Source organism: Polypterus senegalus, chromosome 6 (genome assembly GCF_016835505.1).
Source record: "Polypterus senegalus isolate Bchr_013 chromosome 6, ASM1683550v1, whole genome shotgun sequence".
Classification (NCBI taxonomy): Eukaryota; Metazoa; Chordata; class Cladistia; order Polypteriformes; family Polypteridae; genus Polypterus; species Polypterus senegalus.
The window spans coordinates 130,328,343-130,355,935 of record NC_053159.1 but is presented as its reverse complement, the minus strand read 5'-3'; the positions used below and the strand labels follow the sequence as shown (position 1 = coordinate 130,355,935).

General features: G+C 40.7%; 1 protein-coding gene across 1 annotated transcript in view; it reads left to right on the top strand.

Moving 5' to 3' along the window:
- Positions 1-931: 931 nt before the first annotated feature.
- taok1a (TAO kinase 1a) overlaps positions 932-27,593 on the top strand; it is a 245,509-nt gene continuing 218,847 nt past the window's right edge. The window contains exon 1 of the mRNA XM_039757195.1: positions 932-1,481. The gene's annotated coding sequence lies outside the window, so the exon portion shown is untranslated. The remainder of the gene's footprint in view (positions 1,482-27,593) is intronic.

Sequence of the window (27,593 nt, the reverse complement as noted above, 5' to 3'; positions counted from 1 at the left end):
ACCTCTTAGATAGCTTTTTGTAGCCTTCCCTTAAACCATGATACTGAACAATCTTTGTGTTCAGATCTTTTGAGAGTTGCTTTGAGGATCCCATGCTGTCACTCTTCAGAGGAGAGTCAAAGGGAAGCACAACTTGCAACTGACCACCTTAAGTGCCTTTTCTCATGATTGGACACACCTGTCTATGAAGTTCAAGGCTTAATGAGCTAATCCAACCAGTTTGGTGTTGCAAGTAATCAGTATTGAGCAGTTACATGCATTCAAATCAACAAAATTACAAGGGGACCCAAATTTTTGCACAGCCAGTTTTTCACATTTGATTTAATTTCATCCAACTACATACTGCTTCACTATAAATCTTTATTCGGAAAACACCCCAGTACTAAGATGTTCCTAGGAAATGAAAGTCATGCCACTGTTATCTTTTTTGTTGAAAGTAGAGTAAATTATTATGCAGGGGGGGTTCCCAAACTTTTTCATATAACTGTACATGTGTTTGCTGAGCTTCGGGTTGCAATCTTATTTTTGAGGACTGGTAGAAGATATGTTTATTGTATGTGCTTATTTCTGTGTATGTATGGGAGGTACAGAAATACTAAAGCCAAAACATTCACATAGGATGAATTATTCTTTATGGATTGTGCAAGAATGATTTGTTTTACAATGTATTTATTTATTTATTTGTTTAAACGACGCCTTTAAGCAGGGCAACTTACAAAGCAAACTATACAATGTACAATGAAAAATCTGTGCATATTGTAAATGAATGCCAAGTAAAGGATATCATTTTCCAAAGTTTCACTGTGCGTGCAACCTGCGTGTACGCGCGGCATGTACATCTTTTCCAGCGCGTCTCACCACCGCCCAGTCCACGCGCCGCGCGCTGTCTCGCGATGTCCCCGCCCGCGGGAGTTGGCAGCACGGCCTGTCCTTTCGCGCGCCACGGGCAGTTGGATTCGGAGAGCTAGAAGGAGTTTTTGCCTGAGTACGAGGAATCGGAGCCTGTATTGGGTGGGGGCGCTCTTCAAGGAGAACGGGACGAAGGAAGCATTACCCCCCCTCCGTCTCCGTGTACGCTTCCAAGTGCCTAGGAAAAAAGATTTTTCAGGCACACTGGAAGATAGATTGTGGGGGCTGTTATTATTATTTTCTTAAAGCCCACCCCCTTACGCGTTTGTCGGGGAGGGAGGAGGTGGATCACGCCGCCGCCATCTTTGGGATTCGTTTGCTGGAGAAGCTTAGCGCTGCGGCCTGAGCAGTTTCGCTAGGAGGAGTTTACCCACGTTAGACATCTGTATCCCACTGCTTTATCCGGGGCGAAACCCTCCCAACGAGGCGCTTAGACGAGAACGACGACGACGGTTTTATTTGCCCAGCTGTACTACACCCTGATTTCTCCGTCACTTTTTGTTGGCTTTTCCCTCCTCCTTCTTGGATACCTGGTTAACTTCATATCGTGTTAAACCTGGCCTCTGGTACGGGTGAGTATTTATTTTTGTATACCATAACAGACGTATGTCATGGGTCTAAGGCCTGTGTGGTGTTTAATGTGACAAGCTTCACTGTCGCGTCGCCTGAAACGACAAGCTGTGCGTTTTCGTTTTTAAAGGGTGGTGGTGGTGGTGTTAGCGGCTGCGGGGCGGGGGTTGTGTACTCTCCGTGTTCTTAATGCAGTTGTTTTGGTGTGTCCCACATTCCATAATTTGGTGCATTGCAACAGTGCAGTCTCTGCGTACATACGCGCGTGTCCGTGTCTCGCTCTGATAACCTTTCCACTTGAGTGAGGGTAGAGGCTGTCAAATCAACACCAATTTTTAAACCAATGCTAAAGTCACATCAACCATGGAAAACTACTCACATGTTGACGCTGCCATTATTACATCAAAATGCAAGCTGTTTTAAGAGGCTGCCATCTCCGCGCGATGCTTGGAGTGGATCTGACAGGGGGTGGGCGGTGGATGGAGCGTGTGTATTTGGGGTGTGCATTATAATAAAATTAGATCCATTTATGAGGATGGATTTGTTGCACTGGCTCGTGTAGATCAATTCTCGTATGCTTCTGGTGTTTAATTGTACTCTATCTGACGCATTTTAATACGCTGAGATTCCTGCTACTTACATATACTATCGTTTACAAGTAGGCACAAGTGCCTCTTGTTGAGGCCTATAAATTGTAGCCATTCTTTTAGGTCCGAGAGTGTACAGCTGGCCGGAAACCTAGTACAGTTTAACTAGCAAACACTTTTTTGCCATTTTATGTAAATCTTGCATACACCTTAGGTTAACATTTGTCATATTCGTTCGGTTTGTGATACATTGAGAATTTGGATCGACAGAATTATGGTTAATGTCTCATATTGACACCATAATGCTCGGGGCAGTACGTTGACTGTTTGGCACAGCAGTTGTGTGTCGCGAGTGGTACGGTGGCGTCACTCGCATGTGTCACCTCTTTCGTAGAAGCAGGGGTAAATCAAAATAACTAGGATTACACAGGTGAATTGATTATAGCTCCTCCTAGCAGGAAGTGATGTCGCCCTGCTCGGCTTTTGATTTGAGGAAGGATTTTTGCGAGCATCGAGTTCTGTTGCTATAGCTCATTCTTGTATTGGGAACATGTATATAGAAATTTCCCACGGTATTGCCGTCATGTTGGATTTACTTTAAGTTCTAAATATCAAGTACTGTATTTGCTAAATTAATGTTGTTTTTATTTTGGAAGATGTCTTTATTCATTTTCTTATCATACATGTCCGTTTGTTTGGAGGAGCTTTCTTACCCATCCCAAAAACAAACGATGACTGCAAATACCTTCACCATTAGTAGTTTTATCCAGCTTTTAATGTGGAACCTATTTTTTTTATGAATGGAAGGTAGCCTGCAATTGTTTTGAGTATATTTTGAGTATGTTTGTACAAACGACATTTACTAATATGAACTGTTTATCATAATGGGCTCAGTTAGCGATCTTATGTCTGCAGGAGTGACTTTTCCTTTATCTCAAGTGTTGCAGCAACAGCTGTTCTAATGTACCATGTCTTGACTCGTTTTGTTTTTTAATTCGTCACATTTATTCATTTTCAGTTATTCTTTATTTTATTCGTCATCTCTTACAATAGACACAAGCACAACACCACAGTAAAAGGAAAACCAGTATAAATCAGACTAACAATTTGTGGCTTTGGGTCAATTTCAGAACCTTTCTTCATTCCTGTTTTGTAGAATTAATAAAACATTTTTTCTGGAATAGCCTTTTCAGAGGCTTATTTGTTTTTATTGGTTTAACTAATCACTTTTAAGTCCAGTAAAAGAAGTGTGAAACTTAGCTTCTGAAAATAATTTTTTGGGAAAAAAGGAAAAATCTGGAAATTCTATCAGTGTAATGGAGTAGTCAATGTGTTGACATTAAGAAATTTGTTATGAAAAAAAGTAAGATCACACCATGATTTCCAACAATATTGACTATTTAGACACTTCACTGAATAGAAACAACTGGAGACTGGTGGAAGATTGTGGTAGCCATGATCAGAATTGGACTGGGTTAGTCCTTTTGTAACTAATACTAAATCCATTACATGAAATAATTGCTCCATTTCCAAGTTCTGAATTTTGCCACAAGTAACAATAAATTTTGAGTGTAAGGTTATTCAGTAGGGATTCACTGTGTGTTTTAATAAAAAATGATGTGTGCTTATCATTGGGGATGATCCAATCAGGTGTTTTTAAGACAGTACCGAGCACTGATTTCATATTACTTGATTACCGTATTCCGATTCTTTTTTTTAACACTTTTAAAAAATGTTTTACACTAAGCTCCTGCATAACTAGATGCATAGGAGCCTTGTGCCTTATTTTAAAGTGTATTTTTACAATTAAACTATTAACCACAGATGTTAAATGTTAATTTTTATTAACAAAATGAAATTCTGTAGGCTTATTGCTCAGTGACCATAAAATACTAAAATCAGTAAAAATTTCTTAGAATGCATACTAATAAAATATGTACAAAAATATGCATCCTTAATACACATGACGTAAAAGAAATGAAAACACTTTTCCTAATTACAGTACATGCTGTCATATTGTTTATTTCTGTAATGTACCTATCAAACAAGGCTTATTAAAAAAAGTAGTTTTCACCATTTCTCTAACATAATATATATATGCTCACATAGTCAAATAATTGGTATTGGCAATTAAACATTGCTTAAATGTCAACATACCTGCAGTTATAGGTTTTAATGATTAAGTCATTAATTGCACTACAGCCTTTTTTTTTTTTTACACCGTTAAAAGTATACATTTACTATATTTATAGAGGTGTTTTTTTCCAGTGTATCCATATCGGATTTCTTGAGGTGTAATTATAAAAATGGATTACCATTTTAATTATGCTGTACTTGTTTATTAACAAAACTTACACTGTATGACAGACAACAACAAATAAAGCGAGCAGGGGGCAAGGCCCCCTAATTAATAATATAGTGAACAATTGTAAAAGTAAAGTTGAATAAATCTGACTCTGCAGCTGCATGAATGAAAGGTAAACTTAGCAGAAATAGCCCAAAAGCTGGTAGAAAACTAAATTTTGTACCTAATACTTGTATGCAAAATTTGGGTGACCTAAGTGAAAGTGTACTTAAGTTATTGTGTTTACACACACACACACATAGATATTTCCAAAAATGGTATTTTCGGACTCGGAAGTCTTGATATACATCAAAATCTCGAAGTGGAATTTTTGGAGTATTCCAGTACTTTCCCTATACTTCATATATGAGAAAATGAGGGAGGTCTAAGGCTGGGTTTATACTTAACGCGACACATGCTGCAGCGTTGTATTGTTTATACTTGCATGTGTACTTTATGTAAATCTGGAGGAATCCACCAGGTGGCAGTTCAATATATTATCATGGTGAGAACAGGTTCGGCTTCGCTGTGTTGTGAATTGCCTGGAACACCCATTAAATTCTGATGACACTGTACCGCAATATCTCTGAAAGGATGTTTAATGATTAAATCCAGTGTAACCAAATCTGCATATCTTTGGAAGGAAACCGGAGCACACTGAGGAAACCCAGCAGGAAAACATGTAAACTCCAGGTAGGGAATATCGGCGACATGACTCCCTGCGAGGCAGTAGCGCTAAAGCTCTGCCACCATGTCAACCCCATGTATGTAATTATTAACAGAATTCATTATTTAAACAAGATTACCGATTTATCTGTAAAATGTAACATACAGTGGGTACGGAATGTATTCAGACCCCCTTTAATTTTTCACTCTTTGTTATATTGCAGCCATTTGCTAAAATCATTTAAATTAATTTTTTTCCTGATTAATGTACACACAGCACCCCATAATGACAGAGAAAAAAAATAATTTTTGAAATTGTTGCAGATTTATTAGAAAAGAAAAACTGAAATATCACATGGTCCTAAGTATTCAGACCCTTTGCTCAGTATTTAGTAGAAGCACCCTTTTGAGCTAATACAGCCATGAGTCTTCTTGGGAAAGATGCAACAAGTTTTTCACACCTGGATTTGGGGATCCTCTGCCATTCCTCCTTGCAGATCCTCTCCAGTTCTGTCAGGTTGGATGGTAAGCATTGGTGGACAGCCATTTTTAGGTCTCTCCAGAGATGCTCAATTGGGTTTAAGTCAGGGCTCTGGCTGGGCCATTCAAGAACAGTCACAGAGTTGTTGTGAAGCCACTCCTTCGTTTTTTTAGCTGTGTGCTTAGGGTCATTGTCTTGTTGGAAGGTAAACCTTCGGCCCAGTCTGAGGTCCTTAGCACTCTGGAGAAGGTTTTTGTCCAGGATATCCCTGTACTGGGCCGCATTCATGTTTCCCTCGATTGCAACCAGTCGTCCTGTCCCTGCAGCTGAAAAACACCCCCACAGTATGATGCTGCCACCGCCATGCTTCACTGTGGGGACTGTATTGGACAAGTGATGAGCAGTGTCTGGTTGTCTCCACACATACCGCTTATAATTAAGGCCAAAAATTTCTATCTTGGTCTCATCAGACCAAAGAATCTTATTTCTCACCATCTCTGAGTCATTCAGGTGTCTTTTAGCAAACTCCATGTGGGCTGTCATGTGTCTTACCTCTCCTGAATGTGTGGAGATATCCTGGACAAAAACCTTCTCCAGAGTGCTAAGGATGCATTCGTGGTGCTTTTATATTCAAGCGTTGCATATTCCCAATTGTAATGACACAACACATTTTAAAAGCCTCACATATAATCTTTTGTGCTGTCTTTTTTGGGGGCTTCCTCCTGTCTTGATGGCAAACAGCAATAGATCACCATATAGAACACATTCAATGTGTGATGTTCCAATTCTCTGCAAATTTAGAATCCTTAGATTTATTCTTGATATTACTTTCATGATGAAATGTATTAAAGTACGTATGTTACATTTTTAAGATAAATCGTTAATTTCATTTAAATAATGAATACTGTTGTTGATTACACACATGAGGTGACATGGTGGCGGAGTGGTAGCGCTGCTGCCTCGCAGGGAGTCACGTTGCTGGTATTCCCTGCCTGGAGTTTACATGTTTTCCTGCTGGGTTTCCACAGTGTACTCCGGTTTCCTTTCAAAGATATGCAGATTTGGTGATACTAAAATGACGATAGTGTATGTGAGTGCTTGTATTCACGTTGTGATGAGCGGATGCCCCGTCTAGGGATTGTTTCTGCCTTGTGTCCAATGCTAGCTGGAATAGGCACATCCCTGGATTGATGGATTTAATCCTTAAACATCCTTTTCAAGGATATTGCGGTAAGGTGTCACTGGAATTTAATGGGTGTTCTAGGCAATTCGCAACACAGCAAAGCCAAACCTGTTCTCACTGTGATAATATCTCTCACTGCCACCTGGTGGATTATTCCAGATTTACATAAAGTATGCGCACATGTATAAACATTAAAACGCTTGCGTAGCAGGAGCGTCCGCTGGAGCATGCTTCACATCGCGTGAAGTATAAACTAGGTCTAATGCTGGCTTAGTGACCATAATACCTCTGGTAAAGGAGAACTGACACTAAATTAGCATAAAGTTTAGATGTGCTGTATCAGTGCATGATAATTGTGTATTAACTATAACTAGAAAAGCTGGGGCTGAAAAGATTGTTTTTTTTTTGTGATCGGCTAATTTACTGATCACCAGTCGAGTCTTTTTTTTTTTGTCAAAATAGGCTGGTTTGGATCAACTGGAGCTATTCTATAGACTCCTAATTTTATCTATACTAATAAAAGGCAAAGCCCTGACTGACTCACTCACTCACTCATCATGAAATCTCCAACTTCCTGTGTAGGTAGAAGGCTGAAATTTGGCAGGCTTATTCCTTACAGCTTACTTACAAAAGTTGGGCAGGTTTCATTTCGAAATTCTACGCGTAATGGTCATAATTGGAACCTATTTTCGTTCATATACTGTAATAAACTGCAGCTGCAGAGTTGCGTTTCGCATCATCACGCCTCCCACGTAATTAAATGCCTGCCCATATAAGGTAAATATTCGCGGGTCAAGGACTGTGCTTAGCATATTCATAAGTAAAAATATCTGAATCACAAACTGATGTTAATTATATTTTGTCCATGAATACTTATTAAATAATTCCAAATAGTCTGTCCGCTTCCTTTCATAGCTTTTCTGATGGTTGTGCTGCTTCCAGGCATGTATTTTTGTATTAAAGCATTTAACCAGTCACATTTCAGCCATCATTTGTTGCTAGTCCGTTGTGCAGGCACTCTAACACAGAATAAATGTCGATTAACCTGTTGCTTCAACCAGTCAGGCGTACGACAACGTCACCGTATTCAGACCCATTGATTGGATAGAAGCCGATATGAGGAACTCTACGGGGCCACTGAACGCACCACAAGCGCTCCAAGCATCCTCACGCGCACAATGGCCAACTCCATGGCAGGATTCTGGACAATATTATTTGCCAGACACAGACCAGATTTCAAGACCACGAAAACCTGATGTTTGTCACGCTCCTCGAGCCCCAGAAGTTTCGGGAATACTAGAAAAATTTCACGCATGCAGCCTTTTCCAGTTTAACACAAGAGCCACGGAGCGGTTTTTGATCTGTCTCGGCTAAAAACAGAACTGACTGTAATGTATGCCATGGATGATTTTGCAGTAAAATCTCCTACTGATCTCCTTGACTTCCTTCATTAGAAAAATCTGAATGAAGCATGGTTGCAGTTGTTCACATTGGTATATTTGGCGGTGACCATTCCCGTGTACACTGCTTCTGTCGAGCGGACATTTTCAGCCCTAAAGCGAATTAAAACTTATGCTAGAAATACGACCGGGCAGGTTCGACTTTCAGCATTAGCTTCGATGGCGATAGAAAGGGACTTTTAGATGGAACTGAAGCGCATGGATAATCCGTATGACAGAGTAATTGAACTGTTTTTGAGGAAAGAGAGGATGATGGATTTTGTTTACAAACAATCCAAATTTTTAGTGAGTAAAATGTTGCGATTTTCCTAAATAATATTGCAAGTTTATGAGTTATTATTGATGTTTTTTATGTGTATCGCGGCTGTGGCTGCAGTAGAAAGGAACTTGCTCACCCCTGGTTTGTCTATTCAATAAAGTCATTTATTGTGGCTACAGGAATTATGTTATATATACCCCGATCTACATACTGTCAAATAAATGAACCACACGCCGTGGCGCAACACAAGAGGCTTCGCCTCTAGTGCTGACGTCCGAGGTTCGATTCCCTTGAGGGGGTGCAATGAGTGTGTACTTCCTGATAAGCCCAGAATTAGGGCGAAACACGTGCCACGTACTCTTTGCATTATTTGACAGTAAAACTATTTCAATATATATATATATATATATACACATATATAGTTTTTATATAATACACATATATAATACACATATATCATATACACACACACACACACAAACATATATATCAGCGCTTCCCCATTCATTTTACACTTGCACCCCCTGTGACGGACGACCCCGATTTCGCACCCCCTTGGTTTGAGAAGAAGTATGAAAAAATATGAGGTTAACGCAGAAAAACAGATCACCAATTGAAGCTTTATGAATAATGGATACTTTATTCGCCATCAATAATTGTTTTGGTAAAGCCATACTCGGTGTAATCCTCCTTCCATTTTCTAATTTTTTCACGACTAGCCATGATTAAATGAACTGTAAAAAAGTAAGAGCGAAGCGATGGTGACTTATTGAGGCAGGCAGGCAAGAGCTCAATAGCATGTAGGCTCGATGTAGTGCACATCAAGTCAATCTAAAATGCACGATCAGATTCGAAAAAATATATCTTTTCCAGTTCTATTTGGATATAAGTAGATTCGATTTAGTCGACAGAAATATCTTTGGTAGGGTATTGAAATGATGACTAAATTTAACTTGCATTCCTACCAAACATATTTCTGTCGACTAAATAAAAATTACTTATATTTAAAATTTAAATAGAACTTGAACAGATACGATAGTTCATAATACCCACGCAGCACTAAGTGCACGTAAGAGCGGGAGTCATCCGTTTTAACAAGCAGCGTATTGCACTAATACGAAATAGCTTGCCCATTTAATTATTTAGGAATGGATAGATAAAGATTTTTGTTTTTCATTTTTCTTCCTCGATGGATTCTTGCATCCCCAGCAACAGCTGCTCGCACCCCAAAGGGTGTATGTAATATATATATATACAAAGTTGATTTATTTCAGTAATTCCATTCAAAAAGTGAAACTTGTATATTAGATTCATTCATTACACACAGACAGATGAATTTCAAATGTTTATTTCTTTTAATTTTTGACTTTGACTTTTTTTAGCTTTGTCTGGGGAGGCATATCCATGGAGGGTCACACAGACCGCTACAGGCTTGACAAAGGCACCTTGGCTGCCATTAGGTATCAGGATGAAATCCTTGGACCCATTGTCAGACCCTATGCTGGTACAGTGGCTCCTGGTGCACGACAATTCTTGGCCTCATGTGGTGAGAGTATGCAGGCAGTTCCTGGAGGATGAAGGAATTGATACCATTGACTGGCCACCACACTTTCCTGACCTAAATCCAATAGAACACCTCTGGGACATTATGTTTTGGTCCATCCAATGCCACCAGGTTGCACCTCAGACTGTCTTGGAGCTCAGTGATGCCCTGGTCCAGATCTGGGAGGAGATCCCCACAACACCATCTGTCATCTCATTAGAAGCATGCACCGATGTTGTCAGGCATGTATACAAGAACACAGGGGCCATACAAAGTGCTGTGTACAATTTTGAGTTGCTGCAATTAAATTTTGGCAAAATGGACTAGCCTGCTACATAATTTTTTCACTCTGATTTTTGGGGCATCTTTGAATTCAGGGCTCTGTAGGTTGATCATTTTCATTTCCATCAAACAATGTGGCATCCTTTCGTTCCTAACACATTACCCAGTCTATATCAGTATAGATATCCAGGAGGATTTCTTTTTGCCCATTGAGATCTAATGTGTTTTCAAAGTGTTCCTTTAATTTTTTTGAGCAGTTATATATATATATATATATATATATATATATATATATATATATATATATATATATATATATATATATATATATATATATATATATATACACTAGCAAAATACCCGTGCTTCGCAGTGGAGAAGTAGTGTGTTAAAGACGTTTTGAAAAAGAAAAGGAAACATTTTAAAAATAACGTAACATGAATGTCAATGTAATTGTTTTGTGACTGTTATGAGTGTTGCTGTCATCAATGATTTGATTATCATTTCTTTCAATCAGGTTCGTATTTGGAGGATGGGTTGTGTTCAAGTTACATTCCGTGTTTGTCTAGTCTATCCCTGACCATCTCATCTTTGAAGTCAACCGTTGTAAAGATAACAGACAGACAGACACACACAGAGGCGAGAGAGACAGACACACACACACACACACACACAGAAAGGCGCATGCTTAAGAGGGACACGCACACACACCCAGGCGCACGCGTGCTTTGTTGCAATGTTACTTTTCTTGGTTGTTCATTTAATTAAGAATTTTTCAAATTATCATTTTTTTCCCTGTGTTTTTAGCGAGCGGGTTGTAAGGCTATAGTGCATACTCTTGCAGTGTTAGTTTTCTCTGTTGGGTGTTCCCCAAATCAAGGGACTACAGCTTTGAGGACAGATGTTGCATTTTTTGTTTGAAAGCATTAACTGAGCTAATTATATTGACCATGGAGTTCTCTTCATTTTGCAGCTGTAAATTAAGCTCATTCAACATGTTGGTCAGATCGGGGAAAAAAATGCTAAGTCTAGCGGCCATTGATCATTATTAAGTTGCTTGTATTCTGCATGTTTAATGACAAGGAGAAACTTCTTTTTCTCCGGCCAGGGGTCTTGAAATATCAGGAGGAATTTCTCCCTAGCCATCTGTCTCAACGAAGGCATCTTTTATCATCTCTCATTTTAGAAGGACTTCTTATTTTTAATGATCGAGTGACTCACCCAGAACGATGCTTCGGTGTGTCTGCCTTTGCTTTTGAATTCAGCCGAGTGAAAAATGACGGCTGTCCAATTAACTGTGATTTTAGTTCCATCTCCTTTATCTTTTTCAGATCACTTTTTGGAAGGAAGTCAGTTTCGCAGTTTTTATGAACTGTTCGAAAGTGCCTTTCCACATTTTCCTTCTTTGGAATAGCAGTGATAGATTGACAGATCAGATAAACACACTTCGATTGTGACATTGTTAGATAAAATAATCCTCTTCCAATTCCACATCCAGCCCATACCTACTCAAATAATTTTTTTTTTTTTTAAATCCCTTCTTTAGTTGATATAAATTGGAAGGCTAACTAAATCACAGCCGGAGTTTTGCAGTAGCTTGCGTGTTTGATCATGCGTGCGGGATGACCAGTGTGTTAGAAGAAAAGAGATCTCAGACTGGCCGCCCTGTATGTCAATCAAGTGGCAAATGCCATAGGGAGAATGATAGAATAACATTTAAAAAAAATTTTTTTTTTTGAATGCAACGCAATCTACCTGCACTTCCTTTGCGATCGACGGGAGCAGCCTAAAGAAGAAGAAGTCGTAGTAGTCAGTTTGCAGTATCTGAAAATTTTGTGAGTGAGCTGAAATGCACCACTGCTCTATTCGCTTGTGGCTCGATCACTCTGTCCACCATATGTGTCACCTAACATGTTCTCATTTCCAAATGTTGCGCTCATTCTGGCTATGTACTTAATGTTTGATAGTGTACAATAAACACTGCACTGCCATTTCAGGTTAGTATTTAGCCACGTTTCTAACCTAATTAAAATAACTGGAGCTCTGGCATTTTTCTGATTTTTTTTTTTTCCCCCCTCCTTTCCTTTCATAATCCATCCATTCATTATCCAACCTGCTATATCCTAACTACAGGGTCACGGGGTCCTGCTGGAGCCAATCCCAACCAACACAGGGCGCAAGGCAGGAAACATACCCCGGGCAGGGTGACAGCCCGCCGCAGGACGCTCACAGACACACACCAAGCACACACTAGGGACAATTTAGAATCGCTAATGCACCTAACCTGCATGTCTTTGGACTGTGGAAGGAAACCCACGCAGGGAGGACCCTGGAAGCGAACCTGGGTCTCCTAACTGCGAGGCATTTTCTTCATAATGCACAGTGACACAAAAATAGTAGACTGTCTAACAATAAGTTTGTATACAGCTTCTGTTTTTCTTTTGTACAAATGCCGTCAAGTATGTGCTGTTCAGGAGACAGTGATTCACACCTGAGTACCAACATTCAGTGGCATTTGTTGTGTCAGTAATAGGGTAATAGAGTTACAACCACATTGACATTTGCAGTGCAGCTCTTTAGTAAAAGTTAAGGAGGGACTGGATTTTGAGGAACACACAGATAAAATAAAGGTTCAAAAAAGGAATCAATTGGTTTCAGCTGTGGCTCATCTAGTGTTAAGAGGATTTTATTCATTTTTGATTTTTTTTTTAGGTCACTAAAGAGTAAACTTGCTGAATTTCATCTTTATGTACTAGCTGTGTTGGAAATTTTCTAAGACAATGGTCCTCGAATATAGTTGAGGGTTAATTGGATGTATAAGAAGTACTATGTAAGTAACTGAGTAGTTTTTTGTATGGAACATTTGTGTTTCCCAACCAGCTCCTTACTCTTGAACAAAACATGCCATTTTCTAAAGCCTTTTAAACTTGAGCAGGGTTGCAGGGCAGCTGGAGCCTAACCCAGTAAGCATATCTCAAGGAAAGAGCAATCCCTGCACAGGGCACTTGCCCATTGTAGGGTGAACACACATACATACATACATACATACATCCATGGCCAATTTGGTGTCATCAGTCCACATAACCTGCATGTCTTTGGTCTGTGGGAAGAAACCGAAGCACCTGGAGGAAACCCTTGCAAACACTGGGAGAACGTGCAAACTCTACACAGTGAGGACCCAGGACGTAAACCCTGGTCTCCTTATATTGAGGCAGGAAGGTTACCACCATGTCCTTATACCACACATCGACGAACATGCTACCTACAATTGAACGTGAGTAAAACATTCCTGACGTAGATTAATTCTTGCTGTTCCCAGTGAATTGGTTTTTGTTTTTGGTCATCGCAAACAAATTTAGAGAAAACTATTGTTTTTAAATTAAAATGGGTAATTAATAGAAATAATGGGAAATTTAAGTAGAAGCGTTAGTTAGATTTAAACATAATGCTTTTATGCCTACTCTTGTCATGATTTGGAGGGTTTAGATCAAAATCAATATGAATTGAGTCATGGTTTTGTTTCAGTTTCTTTGAAGTTTATCTGTATTTTAGCTGTGTTACCCTGCTTTTCCCCGGAAATTTACTATATCATTGGGCCTCCTTTATAGTGACATTAGGTTAATCTGATCTATCAGAGGTACTATAAATAATAATAATAATACTAATTTTATTTATAGGGCACTTCATATTAGCAGTAAATCTCAAAGTGCTACATAAAAAGTTTAAACTAAGGCAAAGCAAGGTATGTAATAAGTACTTTTCTGTATATAATATTTATTTTTTCCTCAAGGAGCTAATAATGTTCATGTGAGCTACTTACTGTTGAACTTGCTACTTACAGTCCTTGTTGGTGTTGGTGTGAAAGAGATTGTAGCAGAACTCTATATTAAAATGAAATTCAGTAGTGTTACAAAGGTGATTTAAAGTCGATTTATTCAAAGATTAAAAACAGCTGCAAATATCAACTCTTCATTAGCATCAAAGCTTTAAAATAGTATTGTCGATATCAGTATACAGTGGATTTGAATAAATGTCTACCAACAAAAACAAAAGTTACTATTACTTTTACTCATTCAAAAGCACCGTCTTGTTCTCTTTTTTGTCACAATCTGAAAAACAGTGTCTACATCAGTTATAGAAAACCACAGTTCATTCAGTTCACTTGTGGCTTGGTTCCATTGGTTAATTTGCACCTTTTTTTCTTTATTCCCCTCCCCCCTTTTTTTTTAAACTTCAAAAAGTGTATAACACCGATCATTTGTATTGCAAACTTAATGACAGTATGTAGGTGGACAGCCATGTTGGCTTTTTCAAAAATGCAAGGCTATGCAATGATGACAAAAATGTAGGGCAATCCATTTATCTGAGAATTCTTGTCATGTGACACACACCCCAGTCCACCGAAGTGATCTACAATGACGTGATATTTTTCCTGTTTCTAACTGCACTTGTTTCACCAAGGTTACTCTCTTAATTCATGAAGGAGGAAACCCCCCTCTTCAAATGCTATCTGTGTGTCATAAAGAAACTTGAAAGGTTAAACTGTGTCCCAAGTCCAGCAATTCTGAGAGACATTGCTGTGAGATACCTGCTGTAATCTACTGAGATAATGAAATTGTTATCCTAGAGGGGTTGAGGAAATAAGGAAAAAAACAAAAGCAACAGTTGCCACCTTTGACGTGGCACTTTTATTGATGCTGTTGTTTAAACTTTGTGGGCACTAATGAAATCATCTGGAGCAGCATACTGGCTAATGGAATTTGATGTCCCCACTCTGGCATTGGCACAAGGTTGCAGATAAGATGAAGTGGATGTGGGGTAATAGATACTAAATACCTTTCATACAGGATCAGTTATGAGAAATTAACTACACTCACGGCTACTGTGCCTGGCAAGCATTTACTAAATATGTTGTGTTTGAGCTTTGCTGAACTTCATTTGCATGAACTGGCACACCCCATTTCTCAGTGGGATTGCTGTTGGTGCTGTGGTGAAATGGGGGATGTGGAGGGTTAGAATGTTGCATTTGCTAAACCATTACGACATAACAAGTATCAAATTAAAAAAAAAAAAAAGTCGTCCGATTTTCTAAAACATTGTGAAATTTCAATCAAATCCATTACAGTGTTTTTGAGAATTTTGGGGGCATTTCAATATTTTTTTTTTAACCCTAAATAGATTAATACAGCCTTACTGAATAGGAAGTCAGATAAGCACCATGTGTTCTCTTGCCCTATCTCACTCTCTTTCTTGATTGTAGTCTGGTCAGTGCAAACAAATAGCTTGTTCTAGCTATTGATTCTGAAATGTTTTGTTTTATCCCTTCATTGCTGTGGAATTCTAAGTACTCTAAAATGGAGGTACACTACAATGCATTTAAAACAGTAGACACCGTGGTTGCATTTAGACACTAGAGTTTGAAAGTGTAGACTGAGATTATTCTTTAAAAAAAAAAAAAGAAAAATAAATAATTTCTTTCATGAAATCTAAAATATTGAACATCCTGTCTCTCACAATCTTAACATATGCCTGTAAGGGAGAGTAAGCTCCCCATCTTCACAATGCTTGTAATTGTTAGAGCAAAAAGAGTGCACTGATGTTGACAGCTGTTAAACAGTATATGATGGTAAGCACCACCAACAGTGCTGTTATCGCTGTTCTTTTCTTAATGTAAAAACCCATACTACACATGCCTTTATCTCTGGCTCACTAAAGTATACTTCTTCTCTACTTTTTTTGCTTGCTACTGGGTTATAACCTCGGTACAGCTTTTTTCCTGTGTTCTAAAACATGCAACTGACAGTGTGGCATTACTTATTGCATTATTAAGTTCTGATTGTGCATGTCATTGGGGCATGCAAAATGCTGAAGATGTTCTGATTGTGCATGTCATTGGGGCATGCAAAATGATGATCACCAGTGGGGAAGTGCTTAAAAATCTGTTTGGTATTACAGTAATCCCTCCTCGATCGCGGGGTTTGCGTTCCAGAACCCCCCGCGATAGATGAAAATCCGCGAAGTACAAACCATATGTTTGTGTGGTTATTTTTATATATTTTAAGCCCTTATAAACTCTCCCACACTGTTAACATTATTAGATCCCTCTAGACATGAAATAACACATTTTAGTCAAAAGTTTAAACTGTCCTCCATGACAAGACAGAGATGACAGTTTTTTCTCAAAATTAAAGAATGCAAATAGATCTTCTCTTTAGGAGCAGAGAATTTCAGAGGGAGAGAGAGAGCTCGCGCTCGCAAAGAAAAAGCAAACAATCAAAAATCAATACTTGTGCTTTAAAGTTTGCCTTTAGCCTCTCTGCTCACATCTCCTCCGTCAGCAGAGAGAACGTCAGAGAGAGAGAGAGAGAGCGAGATTAAAGCAAACAATCCAAAAATCAATAAGTGTGTTTTTGGAAGCACCGTGATAAAGCGGCATTTCTTAGAGGTGCGTTCGTATCCACTAGGCAAACAGCACCTCTGCTCACAGCCCCTCCGTCAGGCGCAGAGAATGTCAGAGAGGGTGAGAGAGAGGCAGAGACAAGAAAACAATCAAGTTCTGCGCGGGAAGCATATCTTATAGCATTGAGGAGTTTTATTTAATATGTAATACATGTTCTGATTTGGTAGCTTCTAAGCCATCTGCCAATAGTGTCCCTTGTATGAAATCAACAGGGCAAACAAACTGAGGAAGCAAGTACCATAAATTAAAAGACCCATTGTCCAGAAATCAACGAACCAGCTTAAAAATCCGTCATATGTATTTAGATATTCTTACATTTAAAATCCGCGATAGAGTGAAGCCGCGAAAGTCAAAGCGCGATATAGCGAGGAATTACTGTACACCTGATTTGAGTTAGTTGAAGTTAGTCTAAGTTAGTTAGAACTGCCAACTTATCGTGGTGGAGGGGTTTGCATGTCCCAGTGATCCTAGGAGCTCTGTTGTCTGGGGCTTTATGCCCCTGGTAGGGTCACCCAAGGCAAACTTGTCTTAGATGAGAGATGAGACAAAGAGCGCTTCAACCAAACCTCCTATGAAGAACAAAAACCTTGGACGACGTTTTCCCTCGCCCGGACGTGGGTCACCAGGGGCACCCCTCTGGAGCCAGGCCTGGAGTTGGGGCTCGATGGCGAGCACCTGGTGGCCGAGCCTGCACCCATGGGGCTCGGCTGGGCACAGCCCGAAGAGGCAACGTGGGTCCCCCTTCCCATGGGCTCACCACATGTAGGAGGGGCCATGGAGGTCGGGTGCAGTGTGAGTTGGGTGGGGGCCGAAGGCGGAGACCTTGGCAGTCTGATCCTCGGCTACAGAAGCTGTCTCTTGGGACTTGGAATGTCACCTCTCTGAAGGGGAAGGAGCCTGAGCTAGTGCGCGAGGTCGAGAGGTTCCGGCTGGATATAGTCGGTTTCACTTCGACGCACAGCTTGGACTCTGGAACAATCTCCTTGAGAGGGACTGGACTCTGTACCACACTAGAGTTGCCCCTGGTGAGAGGCACCGAGCGGGTGTGGGCATACTTATTTACCCCTCCGACTTGGAGCCTGTTCATTGGGGTTTACCCTGCTGGATGAGAGTGTAGCCTACCTCCGCCTTCCAGTGGGGGGACGGGTCCTAACTGTTGTTTTTGCGTATGCGCCGAACAGCAGTTTGGAGTACCCAGCCTTTTTGGAGTCCCTGGAAGGGGTACTAGAGGTCATACCTTCTGGGGACTCCCCCGTACTGCTGGGAGACTTCAATGCTCACATGGGCAATGACCGTGAGACCTGGAAGGGCGTGATTGGGAGGAATAACCCCCGATCTGAACCCGAGCGGTGTTATTGGATTTCTGTTCTTGTCATGAATTGTCCATAACAAACACCATGTTCAAGCATAGGGATGTTCATGTGGGCATTTGGCACCAGGACACCCTCAGTTCGATGATCGGCTTTGTGGTCGTGTCGTCGGACTTGCGGCCACATGTCTTGGACACTCGGGTGAAGAGAGGAGCGGAGCTGTCAACTGATCACCACCTGGTGATGAGTAGGCTTCAGTGGTGGGCGACGATGCCGGTCAGGCCTGGTAGGCCCAAACGTGTTGTGAGAGTCTGCTGGGAACGTCTGGCAGAGTCCCCTGTCAGAAGTAGCTTAAACTCACACCTCCGGCAAAACTTCGACCATGTCCTGAGGGAGGTGGGAAACATCGAGTCCGAATGGGCCATGTTCTGTGCCTCTATTGTTGAGGCGGCTGAACGGGGCTGTGACTGTAAGGTTGTCAGTGCCTTTTGTGGCGGCCATCTCCGAACCCATTGGTGGACACCAGCGGTGAGGGATGGGATGCCGTCAAGCTGAAGAAGGAGTCCTACTGGACCCTTTTGTCCTGTGGGACTCTAGAGGCAGCTAATAGGTATTGGCAGGCCATGCGGAATGCGGCTTCGGTGGTTGCTGAGGCAAAAACTTGGGCCTGGGAGGAGTTTGGGAAGGACATGGAGAACGATGGCTTTGAGGAGATTCTGGTCCACTGTCTGGCGTCTCAGAAGGGGGAAGCAGTGCAGTGTCAACACTGTATATGGTGGGGACGGTGCGCTGCTGACCTCGAATAGGGAAGTTGTGGGTCGGTGGGAGGAGTACTTTGAAGATCTCCTCAGTCCCACGAACATGCCTTCCAACGTGGAAGCAGAGCCTGGGGATTCGGAGTTGGGCTCCCCCATCTCTGGGACTGAGGTCACCAAGGTGGTCAAAAAGCTCCTTGGTGGATGAGATACGCCCTGAGTTCCTCAAGGCTCTGGATGTTGCAGGACTGTCTTGGTTGACAGGTCTCTGCAACATCACATGGACATCGGGGACAGTGCCTCTGGATTTGCAGACCGGAGGGTGTGTTCCAACTACAGAGGGATCACACTTTTCTAAGCCTCTCTGAAAAAGTCTATTCGGGGGTCCTGGAGAGGAGGGTCTGTCAGATAGTCGAGCCTCGGATTCAGGAGATACAGTGTGGTTTTCGTCCTGGTCGCGGAACAGTGGACCAGTTGTACACTCTTAGCAGGGTCCTGGAGGGTGCATGGGAGTTTGCCCAACCAGTCTACATGTGTTTTGTGGACTTGGAAAAGGCATTCTGCCGTGTCCCTCTGGGAATCCTGTGGGGGGTTCTCCAAGAGTATGGGGTAACGGACCCCCGATAAGGGCTGTTCGGTCCCTGTAAAACCGGTGTCAGAGCTTGGTCCGCATTGGCGCCAGTAAGTCGAACCTGTTTCCAGTGAGAGTTGGACTCCACCAGGTCTGCCCTTGGTCACGGATTCTGTTCATAACTTTTATGGACAGAATTTCTAGGCACAGCCAGGGCGTTGAGTGGGTCCGGTTTGGTTGACTCAGGATTGGGTCACTGCTTTTTGCAGATGATGTTGTCCTGTTTGCTTCATCAGGCCGTGATCTTCAGCTCTCTCTGGATCGGTTCGCAGCTGAGTGTGAAGCGGCTGGGATGGGAATCAGCACCTCCAAATCAGAGACTATGGTCCTCAGCTGGAAAATGGTGGAGTGCCCTCTTAGGGTTGGGATTGAGATCCTGCCCCTAGTGGAGGAGTTTCAGTATCTCGGGGTCTTGTTCAAGAGTGAGGGAAGAATGAGGATCGGTGCGCCGTCCGCAGTGATGCAGGCTCTGCATCGGTCTGTCATGGTTTTAAAGGAGTTAAGCTGTAAGGCAAAGCTCTCAATTTACCAGTTGATCTATGTTCCTACCCACGCCTGTGGTCGTGAGCTATGGGTAGTGACCGAAAGAATGAGATCGTGAATACAAGCGGCTGAAATGAGTTTCATCTGCAGGGTGTCTGGGCTTTCCCTTAAAGATAGGGTGAGAAGCTCAGTCATCCGGGACGGGCTCAGAGTAGAGCTGGTGCTCCTCTGCATCGAGAGGAGTCAGATGAGGTGGCTCGGGCATCTAATCAAGATGCCTCTTGGACGCCTCCCTGGTGAGGTGTTCCGGGAATGTCTAACCGGGAGGAGGCCCCGGGGAAGACCCAGGACATGCTGGAGGGACTATGTCTCCCGGGTTGCCTGGGAACGCCTCGGAATTCCCCCTCAAAAGCTAGAAGAAGTTGCCGGGGAGAGGGAAGTCTGGGCAGCTCTGCTGAAGCTGCTGCCCCGTGACCCAATCTCGGATAAGTGGAAGAGGATAGATGGATGGATATACAGGGTGTGGCAGAAAAAACTCCGACATTTCAAAGGGGGATTGAAAAAAAAAAATGCTACATGGTATCACCAAAAACTTTTTAATTCCCAAATGTAGATATAAAAAAGTTTTTTTTTACTTTTAAGTTTTAAAAATTATATCATCCAAATGTGGGCCTTGACGGCTGATAAACATTTGGAGCCGTTTTTGGAAGTTTTCCATCACTCTCAGTAGCATTGTCGGACGTAATTCCTTCAATTTTTTCTTGAATAGCCTCCTTTAGTTGGTCCAAGGACCGAGGACAATGTTTGAAAACCTACTGTTGCCCTTACTCTTTGAACCCACAGCAAAATCATTTTCCGGTCTGGAATACTTTCTTTAGCATGTAAACCGAACTGCGTGTGAAACACCCTCTGCGTTGCAGCTACAGATTCGCCATTTTTGAAAAAAGCCTGCACTACTAAGTTGCTGAAAGTCTGCTTATTCTTCTGTGTGATGTCATCTTAAACGTCTTGTGTGATATGTATTGCAAAATGTCTTTCCTTTAATAAAGGGTGACACAGAAAAATGGGAACTTTTGAAATGCGTATTGGGAGCCAAGTACAGTTGGTAGCACTGCGGAACAGGGACCTTGAGCTGTAAACAGTCTCGCCATATAGTAATTTAGTAATCAATTGTAAGGCAATCAATGGCAGCTGTGCGAGAATTGTTTGATAACCGTGTCATTTCAAGATTCGGTGACATTCCCTGGCTCTCAAGATCACCAGATTTGTCCGTTTGTGATTTTTTCTTGTGGGACTACCTTAAGAGTCGGGTCTACACGACTCGGCCAAGGACACTGAATGAATTGAAACAAAGAATTCAAGACGAAATTTGTGGTATCCCAGCTGAGATGTTGCAGCGATCAATGGGGAACCTCAACAGCAGATTGGAAGAATGCATACGTACAGGAGGATGCCATCTACAAGACTTAATTTTCAGACATTGATAATTTGGATTACTGTCTCTTACAAGGTAAGTTGTAGTGGTTCAACTGCTGTCAGTAAAATTTTTTGTTGGATTTTTCAAAAGGTCCCGTTTTTCTCTGCCACCCTGTACTAACTATCATGTCTGACTTTTTCATGGCACATGATGCTGTAATTTCACACACTTTAATATACTTCCACACAGCTGACATATTGTAGTTGTTGTTTTTTGGGATTTTTCAGCCCTGTAGTTCATCTCCCAGATGAATTTGAACAGTGCAATATTAATCATGCATCTTTACAGCACTGTTTGCTAACATAGCTACCTAAATTAGCACATTCATAAACCATCATCAGAAAGATTTACCATCACCCACTGCGTTTAGATAAGGATGTGAGACAAAAGAAGTATGCTGTTATTCACATGGTATCTGATGTGGCTGTGGTGAAATAGCATTCTAGGAAAATTAAACAGAGCAATTTCTGAGCAAAATACAAATATCAATACTGTTTTGTTTGCAGGGAACTAAAATTTGCAGATTTGTGATAGTTTTTTTTAATTTTATTATTATTATTAAACTCACAGGATGCAGTATTACTTGGACTTGATGCATTTGGGAGAGGCACTGGCTCCCCTGTGACTCTAACCAGAAAAAAGGAGGTTAGAAAAATGTATGTATGTATGTGCTGGTTGTATTGAGTAAGTATATTTTTAAGTTGATAGAAACCTCTTAAATTTTCCAATAATCATGCACATGTGAATCAGAAGAGATATCACAGTATTGACCCATGTATTATATTACCCTGAATATAGGTGGGGCTGGATGGGTGATTGACAGTGGAATGTCACACAGGTACACTGAGATCTGCATTCTATAAACCCCTGGAACATTTGTGTTACACTGTATAAGCCTGGGAAGGTTCAAGGAAGCAGGTGGAGACTCCGGAGGCATTCAGTAGTTAGGCTGACTAAACAGAGCCTCACAGAAGATAAGTGGGAATTGCTAAGAGAGAAACAGCTCAGTTAATAGCCATGGCTTGTGTCAGTAACTATTATTTTACAAGGCATTCCCCATGGCCATAATAGGTATTTGTGATTGGTCTTTCCATCTTGGTGCTTGTTTCATTATTATTCTTGATGATGTTATAAAGTGGCAACAATTATGGTCAGATTACCACAATGTGTTTTCCTTATTCTTCTCTTACTACTTTTTCTTATTATTATTATGGCGATGCCTTATTGTTAGTATTAAAAAATTACAAAATGTTAACTACGAGTAAAATTTTGCAGCTTGGGGAGCCATTAAATCATGACGTCATTCATTCTCAAACATGAACTCCTTCTCCTTGTTGGGAGTAGGTATTGTATGTTTCATTACTACTCCTAATGTGCTGCTCAGGGGTAGGACAAATATTTATCATAGTCAGAATTGTAGTGCAATTAATAGAAGTAGTTTTGAGGAACTTGATAAATACAGGAACTAATCTCACCCCCCCTGAAAACCTTTGAAAATTGCAGTCTAGATGTGTCATTTAACTAACCCGATCTATCTGCAGAAAATCTAAAAAAAAAAAAAAAAAAAAAGAATGGGGCAAAATAGTCCAGAACAGTGTTGCTGCAAATCTGATTCAGATTTACGCTAAAAGACTTAAAGCTGTAATTGTGGCATAGGGAGGCTCTGCCAATATTAATATTTGGATCTGAATACTTATCAAACAGTGTTTTTCCAGTTTTTACTTGTTTGAAATAATTTGAAAAATGATTTACATTGACTTTAAAATGAAACTGTTAGAACACTTCCGTTGTCAATAATAACATTATTGGAGGAATACGTGTATGTAATATTCTAAATTCAGAGCATCGTGATGACTTTTAAAGACATTGAATACTTTTGCATGCATGCTGGTGTATGTTTTTGCACATCACTCTATGATCACCCTTTTTGTAATGTTGAATGTTATCAACTGTAAAAATGGAGAGCCTCCTTTTTCTTAAGTGTATCCTTTCACAATAGGGATGTCTTGATACCAGAATATTTGTATTCAGTAGCAATGCCACCAAAATTGCATAATTCTCGATAACGATTCAATACCATGGCAAAAACAGAAATCCCTTTCAGTGGCTTTTTATTAAATGTGGTTTCATTATTTAAGTGAATAATGTTGTGCCTTTGTATGTAATCTGTACTAATAAAAGGCAAAGCCCTCACTCACTCACTCACTCATTCACTCACTCACTGACTCACTCACTCACTGACTCATCACTAATTCTCCAACTTCCCGTGTGGGTGGAAGGCTGAAATTTGGCGGGTTCATTCCTTACAGCTTCCTTACAAAAGTTGGGCAGGTTTTATATCGAAATTCTACGCGTAATGGTCATAACTGGAAGCAGTTTTTCTCCATTTACTGTAATGGAGATGAGCTTCAACGCCGTGGGGGCGGAGTTTCGTGTGACATCATCACGCCTCCCACGTAATCACGCAGTACATAGAAAACCAGGAAGACCTCCAAAAAGCGCTGAAGAAAACATGCATTATATAATTGAGAAGGCAGCGAAACAATAAGAAGCGAGCGAAAGTGACATATACAACCATATTCATGAGTTCTGCTACTTCGGAAACAAAGCACGATGTAAACCTACACTTTAAATTAAGTTCATAGACAGGCTGCCACTGGCGTTTGTAATTTAGTGCCTGCCCATATAAGGCCGTCTGTCAGCGGCAATCCAATAGCAAACTCCCACTAAATATTCACGGGTGAAGGACTGTGCTTATGGAGAGGAAGATGAGATGGTCAGGGTGGTGTTTGACACAAACTCAGCGAAACTGCGAGAGAAAGTTTTAAGTGCCAGGACTAAGGTAACATTAAATACAGCTATGGACATAGCACGAGATGGCACCAGCACAGCTGGGAACCTTTGATGCATGTACACCGAGCGGCTCACGTGAACTGGCGAGTGCACAGATAAAAGCAACAGTTCCAAAGAGCGCTGAACAAAAACCGAATTACACAATTGAAAAGGCAGCAAAAAATATGAAGCGTCTGATAAGCATATTCATAAATCCAGCTACTACGGAAACAAAGCACACGGTGGAAAAAGTCAATGTCCCGCTAAAGGAAGACAGTGTAAAAAAAACCTGTGCATGCAGTGTGTCAGGTCTCAGATAAAGAAGAAGACGAGCTGTTTATTGATGCAGTAAGAAACGAATCGATGAATGAAACCTGTCATCTTTACAGCGATTGACAAACACGGAATGTAACTTGAACACAACACATCCTACAAATATGAACCTGATTGAAAGAAATAATGATAATCAAATCCTTGATGACAGCAACACTCAGTAACACTCACAAAACAAATACTGTATATTGACAGTCATGTTACGTTATTTTTAAAATGTTCCCTTTTCTTTTCTAGCTTTTTAACACACTACTTCTCATGCGATACGCGGGTATATATATATGTATATATATATACCGATCTACATACTCGAATAATGGATACTTTATTCGCCATCAATGATTGTTTTGGTAAAGCCATACTCAGTGTATTCATTAGATGAACGGTAAAAAGTAAGAGCGAGGGAGGATGACTCATTGAGGCATGCAGGCTGTAGTCTCGCGTCAACTCTATCTGAATTGCGCGATCACATTTGAAAAAATATATCTTTTCAAGTTCTATTTAGTCCATATGTGTCAAACTCAAGGGCCGCAGGCCACATCCGGCCCGGCGTGTAATTATATCCGGCCCGCGAGATCATTTTATATACTGTATTATTGTTATTAATGGCCGGGTATATGAAGCGCTGGTAACACAATAAACTACAGATCCCATAATGCAGCGCTTCAGCTGCCTTGCCGAACACTTACCGCGTTAATCAAGTCTACCTTATGATGCTGCAAGTTATTGCGAAGCTAGAGTTATTATGCGCATTGAGTTTGCACGGCGCTTTGGTGACTTTGAAGAACAAAAAAAGTCCGTCTACATGCGGCTCGAACCTTGTGCATGTTTGGTAGCACATATCTGTGTGAGAAGCTCTTCTCAGTGATAAAGACTAACAAAACAGCACACAGGAGTCGCCTCACTGATGAGCACCTGCAATCCATCCTGAGAATCTCCTCAACACAGAACCTCACACCAAACAGAAACGAACTTGTGGCCAAAAAGATGCCAGGCGTCCAGCTCTAAAATGACATATGAGCAAAGACAACTGAATGATTTGATTTGTTATTGCACGTAAGAGCGGAGTCAACCGTTTTAACAAACAGCGTATTGCACTGATACTGAAATAGCTGTGTGTGTATATATGTAGATATGTATGTATATGTATATATATGTTTATATATGTGTGTGTGTATGTATGTATATGTATATATATGTTTATATATGTGTGTGTATGTATGTATGTATGTATGTGTATATATGTAGATATATATATATGTATATATGTGTATATGTATAGATATGTGTATATATATATATGTTTATGTGTGTGTGTAAAATATATATATATATATATATATATATATATATGACAACAACACTCATCACTCACAACAGTGACAAAACAATTACATTGACAATCAGGTTACGTTATTTTCAAAATGTTTCCTTTTCTTTTTCATTGCTTCTTTAACACACTACTTCTCCGCTGCGAAGCGCGGGTATTTTGCTAGTAGAATATAAAATATATTCCAGTAGTAACATCAGGTTTAAAATACAAGTACAATTCTGTTACAATGAACTGCCAGGGACCTAAAAAATATTTTGTTGTAATGAAAAGTTTGTAGTAATGAGATTCTGTATTTGTCACTATAGTGCTTTCTTTAACTTGCGTCAAGGCGTTTGCAATCATTTTAATAGCTTCTTTCGTGTTAATTTTAATCTTTTCCTGTCTACAAGTTATGCTGACGAGAATTTTTATCAACATTTCCTTGCAATAATACACTTTCAGGGTGCGAATGTTCCCCAAATCCAGAGGCTAATGCACTGCTGTGCAATTGGGTAGGAGGAATTCAATACAAACATTATCTAAATGTGGATGCATGTTGTGGACAGTACAATTATCAATCAAAAGACAAATCATCCTCCTTCATATTGTGAGGTTTCTGAACTCTTTTGGGATATAAACCCCAAAACCGGGCGACACGCCGAAGTGTGTCCCGAATCGCGATTGCTGTGTCTGTGTAAGATTGATTGTCTGCTGACGGGGCAGGGCAACAGGAGGCTCACAGTGCTGCAGTAAAGCACCACAGAAGCAAATCATAAAATATCGTGGTCGTGCTATAAGTTCCTATCTTGCACCCCAAAACATGAGGCTGAGTCTCAGTACTTTGGCAAACCCAGCTTTATTCAGCTTGAAACAGGAACAGCATGGTTATTTATTATAGTGTGATCTACCACTCTCCTATACACAGACACAGCAGTCAGGCAGGGTTGTGGCTAGGTTAGTGGCCAAGTAATCCTGTTCCCTGCATTCACAATGTTCCTTGCATCACCCATCGAGATCTTTTCTGTTTGCTTTGGTGGCGAGCTGCAGCAGAGCTATGAGCCTTGTGTTGCCCAGGCAACGGATAAACAGTCTTCCACATACATGGTGATTACACTTTGGGACACTCTTTGGCTTATTGTCCAGTTGGTGGAGGTCCCAAGAGAGTTTAGAAACCTCACATTTTCTTGAATGAATGCCGCATTAATAGGAATGCTTCTTAAACGAGCATCACTGAACCACATAAAAACTGCTTTTTCAACATCTTCAAATGCAGCAGGTTGCATACGTTTGCAACTGAGATTTTTCTTCTTTTTTTGCTCGGTCTTTCAAGAAAGTTCACTATGTCGATGGCGAAATTCCGAATTCACTGGCAATTTTTTTTTTTCCTTTTTGCTGGAATCGAGAGCCGCAAAAATGTAAAGTTTTTTTTTCTAATGTGAACTGTTATTGTTTTTTCGTGTCTGTCATTCTATAGGAGGGTGACAGTGAGTTAAATTATAGTGGATGTTTTTCAAATGTTGATGAGTAATAAGCAAATGGTATCACTGAAAACCACCGAAAACAAAAACGGCAAGATAAAAACAATACAAGAAAAGTTTGAAGAAAAAACAATTTTACAATGTTTCTGTTTGGGGATCGTTGTGCACAACTGAGCTGCAACCACAGAACCAACTGCTCTGTGGATGATTCATCTAGCCATTTCAAGGTCTTTTGGGC